Here is a 13,143-nt window from a genome sequence, read left to right as displayed (position 1 = left end):
ATCTGTATTGAGACCCATTTGGGGTGAGGGGGAATGCTGCCCTCCTCCTCCTCTCCCGGTCTAATCCTGTGTATGTTCTCATTATCCATGATCAGGCATGCCAGCCTTGCAGCTGTAAGAACAAACAGAATTGGTGGAAGGGGGCTTCCCTGCTGGGTGTCTACCCTTAAATTAAAACTTTGTTTTGCGGTTCCATTAGTAACATGCCCATTAAAAGAGGAGGTGAAAGAGGCATTCCCACAGACTAGGCCGAACCCCCCATCCCTGCCAGTTGATGGACCTGCTCCTTCCCTGCACACTCAGTGCTGTCTGTTTCTTTCTAATGCCTATGAACAAGTCAAATACCACCAGAGACTCACCCTTCCCCTCCCCGCACACACACACACCCCTCCCCTCAGGGTCTCTGAGCGGACAGCAGGTCAAATAGCAGTCACAGTGGGGGAGAGGTATGCAGCAAACAGAACATAACAAGGAAAACATTGGCGCTTCGCTTTAGAATTTGAGTTGGACAAGATCCCTCCCTCTGGTGCTAAGAGAAGGAATGTTTTGCGCCTTCTTGTTTGGCTGGATACATTCTGAAGACTTTGGTTCACTGAGAGACACCTCTGGAATGCTTGGTAAGATCTTCTGTCCCCTCAGACATAAGGTTGACATCGGGTAAGCTGGAGGCACGGCTCATGCAGGCATGCTTTGTAGAAGCCTTAAGGCCTTTGCAAAAGAATTTCCGCCCTTCCACTTATTTTAATTTTGGTTTTCCCTGCTCTCTCCACTCTTTTTTTTTTTTTAAATCCCTATATCATTATTGCACATTTCAGTGCCACCATCTTGTAGCCAGATGTCAAACAGAGGGTCTGGAATAAATCTAAGACAGCGGTATATATTTATTAGCCTGTCGGAGAAGGAGTCGAGATGAGGCTGCGGGAACAGGCCGTCGAGGTCTCCCATGACATTAGCAAAGCTTTTCAGGTTTTCTCTGCTTGGTCCAACGTGTGACCCAATAGAAAAGTACCCACGGTGCATTTTTCCCCCCTGTGCAGGAGGCTGCTGTTGCCCCTGTTAGAACTAGATTGCTAGGAAAACTTGACACGTTGTCGGACTTGTTCTGTCCTGACTTAAAGCCTGCAGAGTGCCTGGGGTTTAAGTGGGGGCATATGGCAATGCTGTGTGTTGTCAGAGGCTGGTATTTGCACGGGATAATTTGCAGAGCGGGTGGATGGGAACACTCCCTTGCAAGTGAGGCCAGTGGTCCTCCCCACTTCACATTTTTTAATGAAAAGCATGCCACTTAGTGCAACCTGGTGCACTTAGAAGCAAAAATATATATAAATAAAAATTGCCCTCTTCAGCTGTATCCTTTGGTTTAGAAGAATCCAGAGAGGAGAGAGAGCTCCCCTCAATGCAATGAAGTCCTGCACCCCCATTTCTTTCTTCCAGTTAAGCAGTGATGGAGACTATCCACACATAGCCCTCCTGGGACTGTAGTCCCTGCCTGGGCGAGTGACTGCAGCATTTGCAAATAAAATCTTTTATACTTTTCTGTCATGTGTTAATCCGTGTGGGTGGGAGTGATTAGATCTAGGTTTACAAGCCTTTCAGACTGCTCCCACTACTCCCCCGCCCGCGGTCGGATACTAACAGATAGTGCTACGCTTGCCAAATCGCAGAAAGCAACAGGCCAAATTCAGACTCAGCCTAAGCGGGTGCTTCGGCTGTAGTGGGGACACACCTGTGGGAATTTGGCCCAAGGTTATTTTTCTGTCATTGAAATCAAGCTGCTTTTCTGCCTGAAAAAAGGAGAACAGGGTCGCCTCGGCTCAGCCACTTTGTATTTTCTGGTTTCCTTGCATGCCAGCACTGGCTTTAATAAACTGATTCAAGGTGATAAATATTGTCGCTCTTTGGCTGAGCCTGTCGTAAGCTTTAGGCATCTGGCAAGCTGCTGCTGAGGGTAACCTCTTGCACTTTCGGCTGCCAGCGTCACCAAGCAAACAGCAGTGTCGAAAGTGATCTCTTTACAACCACTTTCTGCATCGTGCTAAGACCCACAGATCTGGGTATTTCAGGTTAGAGCCAGCGCTGTAAGTCACTGGCAGTAGGAAATGCCCTGCCCCCGTGAAGTTCCCTCCAGTTTTATCTGCCTCCCCAGCGTCGAGCTTTTCCCCGGGCCCTCCCTGCTGCAGGGAAGCTCTCTCCACTTTATCAAATTCCGGACTCATAATTCAGCGCTATAATGTGTCCATCTAACTCCCAGCTGTGTCCCAGAGCTGCCTGTGCCTTTTGGGGGGGATTGTCCCCTCAGCGCCGCATAGGGTTGTCACCTCTGAGGTACAAAAACCCAGGACATCTGAACCGTTTCATCCGGGAGAGCTACTTCAAAAAAGGGATGATCCTAGGAAAACCTGGACAGGTGGCAACGCGTGCTCCGCTTCCCCTTTGACTGGCACGCCTGCAGGCTTCGGGGAGCGAGGTAGGCAGAGAAGGGCACAAGGAAAGATCTGTCTCTCCTGTCTAGACACGGCCCAGATGCTGTCAACAGCAGACAGTGCAGGAAGGGGCCTTTGGGGCCTGCTCTCTCCTCCTGGTTCCCCCTCTATAACAAGCCCCTCCCAACGCAATCCCTGTTCATATCCCGGCCTGCGACCTCCAGGGAAAACACAGCTCTAGCTGCCCCATATGGACCCCATACAATAGAAAGGGATAGAGCCTGGGGCAAAGCCTTTCTTGAACCTCACAGTCCTTCCCTGAGAGATGAAGAGAGGGCCCCTGTTGGAAAGACAAGACAGGAAGCCCAGCCTCTTCTGAGGCAAAGCGATCACTAGCCGCTTGGCAGTATCTTTGGAGCAGTGTCTGAGCTCCCGCTGAGCCCCCAGCATGGAAGCAGGATCAGAGGGACAAACTCCCAAAGGAGAGCTAAATGAAGAAAATCATCGCTGGTTTCCCCTACTCCACTGAATGCAGCATGATCTGTGCTGATTTCTCTGTGTGCATATGCTCGCACACAAAAAGGGACTCCCTCCTCCGGGGTGGAAGGCCAGCTGTCCGAATTAGAGTTAGGGGATCACATAATATATATATAATTTAAAAAACAGACATAACCGATGATGTACTCTTTCAAGCAGATTAGTCAGTACTAGCAGATTAGTCAGTACTGTGAAACTAGGCTTACGCGGTTTGCTGCAGCCCTGGACAAGCTATAACTATTTATCCTCCTTCGTGTTCCCTGGGATGACATCATGATAAACGATCCCCCGCCACACCTCAAGACCAGGAAAGTCTTTGCTGTCATCCTCATCCACTGCTGGGGTCACCTTCCCCTAAAGATCAGCCTGTTACCTCCGATGACCTCTGTGGGCCACCACATCCACCACATCCTAACAGAAAAATCAGTTTACTGTTCCCAGCTGCAGGGTGCTATGTCTCACCGCCACCGCCATCTCCTTCCTGCAACAGATGGCTGTGGTGTGATGTGGAGGAACAAGCAGGAAGTAGGGGGCTTCTTGATCTCCCTGGTCTCCATTTCATAAGGCTGTATGGTGCCTCAGTAAACTAGTCCAAATTCAACCTGGCATCACTCCCAAAGATGACCCTGGCTATCTTCTGTGATAGTCAGGGACTCCTCATTTCTAACTGGGAGAACTACTTTACCTGAAAGATTGTCCTCCTCACTGTGCAGACCCTTTTCAGGCAGCCAGGGCATGAAAGCTCTCAGGCAGCATAGCCTAACAACAGAAATAAATAAAAATGAAAGCATTACATGTCACTGGACACCCTCCACGTGCTTTCACATGCAATGCTCATATAGATGGATGGTATTGCAAGAAGGATCCCTCTCAGTCTAAAAACCACATAGACTAAGGAGTTTTCCCTGAAAAAGTTATTGGGACACAAATTTGTTTCATGCAGGTACATGGGGCCTTCGTTATTGAGACCAGATGCTCAGGCAAATGTGTTCCCAGTTCTTTTAGTGCTACAGTGGGAAACTTTATGGAAAGCTGAGGCTATTCAGAGACTCATTGGAAAAGTAGATTTACAATCTTGGCTCCTGCCAGACACTGCAGAAAAGAATAAAGATCACATCACAAGTCCCTGAAGTACAACAAGAGAGATTACCACTTCACAAGTGGTAGCTGGAACAAATCCAGAATGCTGAGGCAAGGTCAGTAGTTGCCCTCAGATGCCTCAGAGCTTTCTGCATGACTCCCAACCCGCCCTATGCAGAGTTCGACCCCCCAGTTAGTTCCAGGTTCTTTCAGCCTGGGAAAAAAATGGCTACCAACAGCTCTGGCCATTGTCCAGAGGGAGGTACCCTACGGAGCCGTGCAAGACTCCCAGACACAATTTTGTCCCATTGCCAAATTCAAGAAGCCCATGGAAATGCCAAGACGTGAATGAAACCAGATCTCAGCTCCTTCAGATCAGCACGATCTTGCCCATTCCTCATCAAGGACTATTCAGTCTTATTTCTAGCCTCAGATAGCAGCGCTGTCTGAAACACATGAACAAGTTCCTAGAGGAGGCTCATCTTCATGTCCCTATTCTCACACTTTCTGTATGGATGGTAGGTTTTTTCTTCAACTTCGATCATTACCATTTGACCTGACCAGTGCTCCCAGGGTCTCTTCATGGTGGTATTAATATTGGCTTTACAGAAGAAGGCAATTCAATTCTCTCTCTTGAAATGTTCTGTTGCTCAGGGCTCTGTACAGAGAGAGAGCTGAAACAAACACACTGGAGTATCTTGGATTCATGATAAACACAGACATATGGCACCAGGAAAGACAGTCATACGCCATGTCTGAGGATAAATCAAGGTCTCAAGGTACCAAGGTCTCAGCTCAGAAGAATGTTAGCGCATGAAGATGTGCCTAATGGAAAACAAGCAATGTCACAGACACAAAACGCCAATTCTTATTGCAGCCTGTTGGGAATGCTGATCTCATGCACAGACATGCATTACTGAACTAGATTTCATGTAAACCCAACATAGTAATTTCTGTTAGCCCCTCCGCATCCCAGCCTAGCACATCTGTTGGGAGCAGTCAAGACCCCATTGCCTAGTCTCTGCTCCCACAACTGTTGAATGCAGAGAATCAGATTTTTTTAAGAGCAATCTTTATGTCAAATGCTAGCTGAGGAAAATGGAGAGGTTGCAAAAAGGAGTACCGCATCCCCTCGCTGGCTCATAGTGCTTTACTGAGGTCTCGGAGCACTCTTTCTTCCATGGATGATAGACTTGGTCTGGTAATGACAGTCAAGGATAAGATGAACACCAAGACTCATACGGCAGAAGCTGGGTTAAGCAGAGTGGAACCTGCACACAGAGGTTTCCTCACTCATTGTAAGTCATATGATGGACTGGTGATTATCTCTTTGCATCTGGGAACAGCAGCCCATCTCGTGGGACCTGGGATGTGAGGTGATAGATAATTCTCAGAAATCTGGGAAGGGTCCCTGCTGTAAGTCTTCCTACTTTTTTCACTGCTCCCCAAGACCATACAAAATCTAGGAAGGAGAAAGTGGCAGTGATACTTGTTATGATTTTTCTGTCTGAAGAGGCTATGGTTATCAGGCACAATTAACCTAGCCCTGGCCCATCTGGTGACTCTACCTCATAGGAGACTGCTATTGCAAAAAACAATCCTCCCTCCAACAGCAGACAGATTCAAAATGGCTACTTGGACAAAATAGTTATTACTCTCATGGAGCCTAGAAAGAAGTCAACCTAGAATTGATTCTACTGGCTGGAAGAAAGTCCGTGGTTTATCAGCCACATCAAACAAGTGACACATAGCCTTGAATGCCTCTAATGTGGGTTTGTGAGAGCGTCCAAGCAAAAGTTCAAGTCTTTGTACTACAATGTTTTTGGTATGTTCAAGAACACGACGTTTTGTGCAGACCCCAACATTATAAGCTTCTTTAGGACAACGGCCCACAATGTGGTGGAGCACAACCCTGAAACCTCATTCTGGTCTTTATAACACTACCAAAGATTGGCAGGTCTGGTTCTGTCCCCAAGCTGCAAGCAGACTGAAGTACTTCCTGTCATGGCTCTGTGGGCCACGTTACTCGAAGAAAGGAAATCTTTCAGGTAAGCAGGATAAACTTCCCCATGGTTAAAGCCCCTAAAACACATTGCCATTTAGAGCTACGTGATCTATTAATTTTTATTTTTTTGCTTAGGCATGAGAATATTTAAAGCACTGAACTCAAGGTTCTGCGCTTATCTCGCTCACAGTCTGGCTGGGTGAGTGGGTCTGGATCACTTCCCCTCTTTGTACGTCAGTGTCCATCTCCAGACACAATACCTACCTACTCCACATGGGCACAGTGCAACTTTGCCTAGGCACCAGCATGGTGCTAATTTTTTAGCCGAATCCCTATCGGATACCAGAGCGCCCACGCGCTGTGCATTTCTCCTGCAGTGACTTGATCTATAGACAAGCGAAGCCAAACAGGAACCTCGCTTTGACTAAGCTGATAAGAGCCAGGCTGAGTTTATATTAGCTGGGCCTCCCTCTTTGCAGGGTTGACAGCAGCACCGTATGATTTTGTGAAGCCCTGGGTATTTCCCCGCCACGCCTGTTTTCATAATTTTTCCCCTTCCATTTTTTCTCCTTGAGAAGGGCTGTAATTTGAGTGTCTCTGAGTCAGTGTGCAGTGTAAGAAGATTATCCTTCACCTCACCTTCCCCAGAGGCGGTCTCTCATCTGTGCACACCTGTGTACACACCTTAGCATGTGCTAACGTTGCAGCCCAATTTAAATATCTTTGAGTTTAGGCTCCTTTAAAGCACAGAGCGCAAGGAACCAGGCACAAAAGCCTGAAGAGCTAGTGCTGCGTGTGCCACCCAGTGGTGAGGAGCTACTACTCTCTGCCACCAGCCACAGGACTTGGACCTGCCCCTGGAAAGATTGTTACTCAGAAGAACATGAACTAAACTGGCAAAAGGAAAACATTCAAAGGGAAATCATGCCGCTGGAAGAGATCGAGCCAGTGGCAGTGCTGGAGCGAGTGTGGGCTTAGCATCCACGGCCCTTCGTAGATCAGCACTGAAAAGTGGAGAGGTACAAGCAGTCAAACATACGAATCCTCTCAACTCCACTGGAAATGTGGCGATAGGACATGCCTTGCAGAATTACCAGGGGTATTACGTGATTTATTGACTACACCCTGATGTGAGAGCTCTTTTGCTAACTTAGTAATAAGAGATTTAGGCATGAAAATAAATTACCCGAGGCTGCAGTCAGCACAGTTTGGGGTCAAATCTGAAACATTTTGGGATTCGTGAAAGAAAAACTGATGATGCCTGAAAGTGGGTAGAGCAAACTGGCACATAAAAGAGCCCTTTCCCAGCAAAAGTTGGTGATGATGATGATGATGATGTGTCTAACCCAAAGCTGGTGGACCAAGCCTGCCCTGGAGAACCTCACTACAGCTGGGGGAATTGCTGGAAGTGAGCAATTCAAGTTACAAAATTCGCCCCTTTTTCTGTTTATGAACTATCCTTAAACAGAGGCCAGGTTTTTTAAATATCAGAGGGGTAGCAATGTTAGTCTGGATCTGTAAAAAGCAACAGAGAGTCCTGTGGCACCTTATAGACTAACAGATGTATTGGAGCATAAGCTTTCGTGGGTGAATGCCCATTTCGTCAGATGCGTGTAATGGAAATTTCCAGAGGCAGGTATAAATATGCGGGCAAGAATCAGTCTGGAGATAACGAGGTTAGTTCAATCAGGGAGGGTGAGGTCCTCTGCTGCAGTTGAGGTGTGAACACCAAGAGAGGAGAAACTGCTTTTGTAGTTGGCTAGCCATTCACAGTCTTTGTTTAATCCTGATCTCATGGTGTCAAATCTGCAAATGAACTGAAGCTCAGCAGTTTCTCTTTGTCCTCAGCTTAAACCTCTCCAACGCATCATCAGTGATCTACAACCCATCCTGGACAATGATCCCTTGCTTTCACAGACCTTCAGAGGCAGGCCAGTCCTCGTCCACAGACAACCCTCCAACCTTAAGCATATTCTCACCAGCAACCACACACCGCACCATAACAACTCTAACTCAGGAACCAATCCATGCAATAAACCTCGATGCCAACTCTGCCCACATATCTACACCAGCAACACCATCACAGGACCTAACCAGATCAGCTACAACATCACCGGTTCATTCACCTGCACGTCCACCAATGTAATATATGCCATCATGTGCCAACAATGCCCCTCTGCTATGTACATTGGCCAAACTGGACAGTCCCTACGTAAAAGGATAAATGGACACAAGTCCGATATCAGGAATAGCAATATACAAAAACCTGTAGGAGAACATGTCAACCTCCCTGGCCACACAATAGCAGATGTAAAGGTAGCCATCTTACCGCAAAAAAACTTCAGGACCAGACTCCAAAGGTGCCACAGGACCCTCTGAGTTTTTTTTTAAATTTGTTTGACAAACACTTTCCGTCCTGAATGTTTTTCAGCAAATGAGTTGTTTTCGAACTGTTAACCATGACTATTGGTATTGGTTTGGATGTTTGTGATCCAGAAATTAATATTCAGCCTGTGGGACTGGTCCGCTAAGTCACATGGGGGGGTATTTCTGTTTCCTGGTGCTCATTGCGGAACAGAATTCTCTCTCTCTCTCTCTCTCTCTCACACACACACACACCTCCCGAAGGGCCTTCTGTGGCCAAGCAGCAACCATAACAATGCTTTCACATATATTGCACTTTCCAGCCTCAGATCAGAAAGCACGCTACAAAGATAATCCAGTGTTTATAGATGGGGAAACTGAGGCACAGAACCCTTTAGAGACTTGCCCACTGTCACTTACTGACCAGTCTGGGAGCAGCACCCTGGCTTTCTTAACTCCCAGCCCTGTGTTCAATCCCCTAAACTACAGTCGCCTGCTCAATGCCATAATGCAGCAGAGCCACGCTTTTTATTTTTGTTAGTTAACACAGAGTAGAGACTTTAGAAATCCTGTCCCTATTACATGTCCCTTCTAGCCCACTGACATGTAGCACGATGTGTGGGGGGAGGAGTGGCGGGGGAAGAGAGAGAGAGACTAGCTGCTGTGCTAAGCTGACTCAGAAATGCAAAGACTCAGGATTTTGTTATGGAAATGTTTGCTTTGGCACTCAGGATACTTTTTTCGTGAACTTTTGTTTTGCATTTTTCCTTAGGATGTGTTGGCTGTTCATTTGTGCTGCACTTGCTGTGAGAAATTAAGCCATCACGTTGGTATTTTCTTTTCTTTAAAATCCTTACAATTCCTTTCAGTCCTGCATGTTAACAGGACAAAGGAAATAAATACTTGAAAGAAGATACAAGCTATGTTTCTGTTTTACTTCGGTGCTGCTGTGGTAACTGAATACCAGTCGGGAAGGTCAAAATAAGAACCTGCCAGAAAATCCCAGCTCTCAAACCAGACGTTGGGTTGCCTATCATTAAGCAATTTTCAGCCCTACCTGCCTAAAGATCGTAACAGTTACTCTGTAAATCTCCGAGTGTTTCATATAGTTCCCTTGTCATGCGGTCATTACGTTTTATAACCTTTATATTTCAAATGAAACAATGAATGTGAATTCCTTCTAAATGTCTTAATAGATTCCACATGTTAAGGATTTTTAATATTTTGGTTGCTCAGTAGGTAGCAAACTTGCCTGTGGGACTGTTACTGTTGGCCAAGAACCTGGGGTGGGATCCCCCAAGGAACTTAGCCATTGCAACACTGAACATCACAGCATCCAACTTTTAGGCATGGAGACTATCACAGGACCACCCTGCCATCCACAGAGCAGAGTTAGGTGTCTTGGCTCCTTATACAACCAATGGGGAGAGATGGGCACCTTAGAATGCAATCCACATAAGTCAGCAAGCTAGGAGGCGTGCCATGGAAGCTAGCCAATGGGAGAAACTGATGACAGGATGAGTGCTAAGACCTGCCGCTCTCTGAGATAGGCACCTAAGTCCAGACTGCAGGGAGGCACCTAGCTCTGCTTAGTGATCCACGAATGAGCACTCACCACCCGGATTAAGACACCTAGAGACATTTCTTGAGGAAAATGAGCTAGGCACCTTCCTTGCTTCACCCAAAATGTATGGAGGGGGAGGTGCTGGTGCCCCACCTTGTAACTTTTAGCCCAGGGATGTGGGAAAACCAGGTTCAATTGCCCCTCTCTGCCAGAGGCAGGAGAAGGAATTTAAACTTCGGGCTCCTACCTCTCAGGCGCAGGCTCGAACCACTGAACTATGGGATAGTCTGCTGCGGACGTCCCGCAATCTCTCCTATTGAAGCTGTTGCATAAATAATGACAGTGTGGTTGGAGGATGTGTCTCTCTCTACGTGTCTATCCACAGTGGAACAGTCAGGAGTACTTTTGTGGATCCCACCCTATAGATATTCCCCTTACTAAACCACCACCCACGCACTGTCCAGTGCTATCCTGGGCAGCTGCCTGGTGGGGTCTATCCATCTCCAACAGATGCCTGAGCTTGCTGTCAAATACACTTTGGCACAATTTGTTAAGCCAATCAAATATTTCAGAGTTGATCTGAAGCTGTAGAGGGTAAGGATTAAGGGTGTGAAGCTCCCTGCGGTGCTCCAAGAGCATGGGTACCCACCTCAGGGCAGACTGTTAAAAACCACAGCACAAACCCCAAATTGGTGGTGAGGTCTAAACTTAGATTTCACCAACCCATTGCCCCAAGTGCAAACTTCTCAGGCACATTAGCGGCCTTAATACAGAGTCCCAGCCCCCTGGGGTACTCTGGTCTGTCTTGCCACCCAGATGAGCGAATCATTATGGTAGATGGCCCCTTACATCAAGAATCACAACAATATTCAGCTTACTCCTAATCCCAAGGGACCAGTCACTTATCCCACGTCAGGAGCACTTTAGGTCTCGCACCAAAGACAAGGCTTGTAGCCAATCCTATGGTAAAACTATATGAAGACTTATTGAATAAAAAAGGAAATGAGACAGTTATTAAGCAAACATATACACACGAATGAGTTATAGCCTTAGGTTTCAAAAGGTATTACAGTGCTCTATAATCAGAAAGCCCCACTTCTCCTTGTCAAGGCTGAATCCCCACTCTGACACTTCGCGTGCAGAAGGTGGGGGCCCGCAAGGATTCTAAAAATTAATACTGGCCACTCCAGGCTTGTATTAAACTCCCAAGGTTACAGCTTTTCTCTGACCTTGGCTTGGTAAACGCTGCCACCACCCAAATGCAAAAAACCCCAACCCTTGGCCCCAGGAAGGAGCACTTGGGAATTCCTCCCTGTGTGGGACCCTCAAGCCCTTTCACCCACCCTCCAGGGAAGAGCTGAGAAGAAAACAAAGGAAATTAGCAGTTGCCACCAGCTAATTAAAGAACATGTGCATAAACCTCTTAGGACACCAAAAAATCCAATCCTGTACTTAAAAAAAGTAAATTTTATTAAGAACAAAAAGAAAAAAATACGTTTGGAATGTAGGCGTTTGCTAGATTTTAAAAGAGCAATTCCCAAAATTAAGCACCCAAAATAACTTCTTGGGGGTTCAGCTTAAAGGTTACAAGCAAACAAAAGCATCTGGGGTTAGCACACAGGAGACCCACGAGCCAAAATAAAGAAATAACCTGATTGCATCTACCTGAACATTCCCTATCCCAATGAGTCCTGCTAGGCACAGAAAATCATTTTTCATACCTGGTTCAAACCTTACACAGCATTCCTGCTTATAGCATTGCTGTTTCGTGTCCCAGAAGCCCAGAGAGACCAAAGGGAAAGTTTCTTTCCCCATTTTAAAAAGTTCTAGCCTGCCCATTGGCTCTTTTGGTCAGGTGCCCACTTTTTTTTCTTTATCTGGAGGACTTTTTAACCCTTTACAGGCAAAGCAAGTCAAGAACAGCTATCACGAGGGATTTTACAGCTAACTGGCTGAGTGTCCATCAAAGGGAGCTACCCCTCTCCCTTTATTTATCACAGTCCTGTAGCCCTAATCCAGGCTCAGCAGCTGGGGATCTCTTGCTTATGCCCTGAAACACCTTTCTCTCTCCCCCCTCCCCACAGCAAGGTCCAAGCAGCACAGAGATCCTTAGCTCCTTTGGTATGGGTTTTTTTTTTGTATGGGGTTTTTAATTCACCCTCCTGCCATGTGCTCTGAGCTGCAAATTCAGCTGATGGGAGTCCACTTGACAGATTCAGCTTCATGGGGAGAGAGCAGAACAAGAATGCATAGTCTTTTGGCCCATATTCATCTGTTAGTTGACTGAAATGACACTTTTCCCAAATATCTTGGGGCGGGGGGCAGGACTGGGGCTGTTTCAACAGACTCTGTGTGAGAGAGTTATGCAGCACTCATTATCCCATCACTTTTGTATTGCTGCATAAGTGAAATCCCCTAAGTTGGCTGGGCAGTGAATGAACTGTCTGTCTCGTTTAGAGCCTGACCTATCCGTGACCTGCCTTCACTAGCTCGCTAAAAGTGCAGGCAGGGGCGTCTGGCATGTGCAAGGCACTGAGCCTCCTCCCCTGAGCATTAGCCCTCTATAAACTATTTCCTGTTATTGCCTAGTGCTGGAGCGATGGTGTGGTGGAAAGGACGGAGCAGGTTTAAGTCACAGCTAAAGCGCTTCAGTGGGGCCATTTTTAAAGCTCGCTCTGTCAATTGTTACCTTGCATTCCCATTCAACTTGCTTTTCAAGGAGTATCTTCCAAGGCAATCCTTGCTATCGCAGAAGCTGTGCTTTGCTGTGCGGTGTAGTAGTTGAAGCAGAGAACTGGGCGGCAGGACTCAGGTTCTGCTGTTGGTTTGATCACTATCCTTGACAGGCCCTTAAGGTTCCTCAAGCCTCAGTTGACACCCCCCCACGCCAATCTGTAAAATGGCTCTAATAATGCCCATTTCAAAAAGGTGTTAGTAAGATTAACTAATATGCATTGAGCTGCCGGATACAAGCGACAGTAAGTGGAAATTATAACTATTATTAAAGTATCCTGACAGGATGGAGCCATCAGCAGCTGCCCACATTCTACGTGGTACTGATACCTGGGGAAAATATATATATATATATATATATATATATATATATATATATATATATATATATATATATATATATATATATATATAGTGAGAGGCTAAGATTTTTAGTG

General features: G+C 46.6%; 1 long non-coding RNA gene across 1 annotated transcript in view; it reads right to left on the bottom strand.

Moving 5' to 3' along the window:
* LOC135976982 (uncharacterized) overlaps positions 1-13,143 on the bottom strand; it is a 34,532-nt gene extending 21,389 nt beyond the window's left edge. Inside the window, exons 1-2 of the long non-coding RNA XR_010594275.1 lie at positions 11,695-13,143; positions 3,646-3,719 (exon numbers count right to left, since the gene is read on the bottom strand). This is a non-coding gene — a long non-coding RNA (uncharacterized LOC135976982). The remainder of the gene's footprint in view (positions 1-3,645; positions 3,720-11,694) is intronic.

Source organism: Chrysemys picta, chromosome 21, assembly GCF_011386835.1.
Source record: "Chrysemys picta bellii isolate R12L10 chromosome 21, ASM1138683v2, whole genome shotgun sequence".
Classification (NCBI taxonomy): Eukaryota; Metazoa; Chordata; order Testudines; family Emydidae; genus Chrysemys; species Chrysemys picta.
The sequence above is the reverse complement of the archived record's forward strand: the minus strand, read 5'-3'. Positions and strand labels throughout refer to the sequence as shown.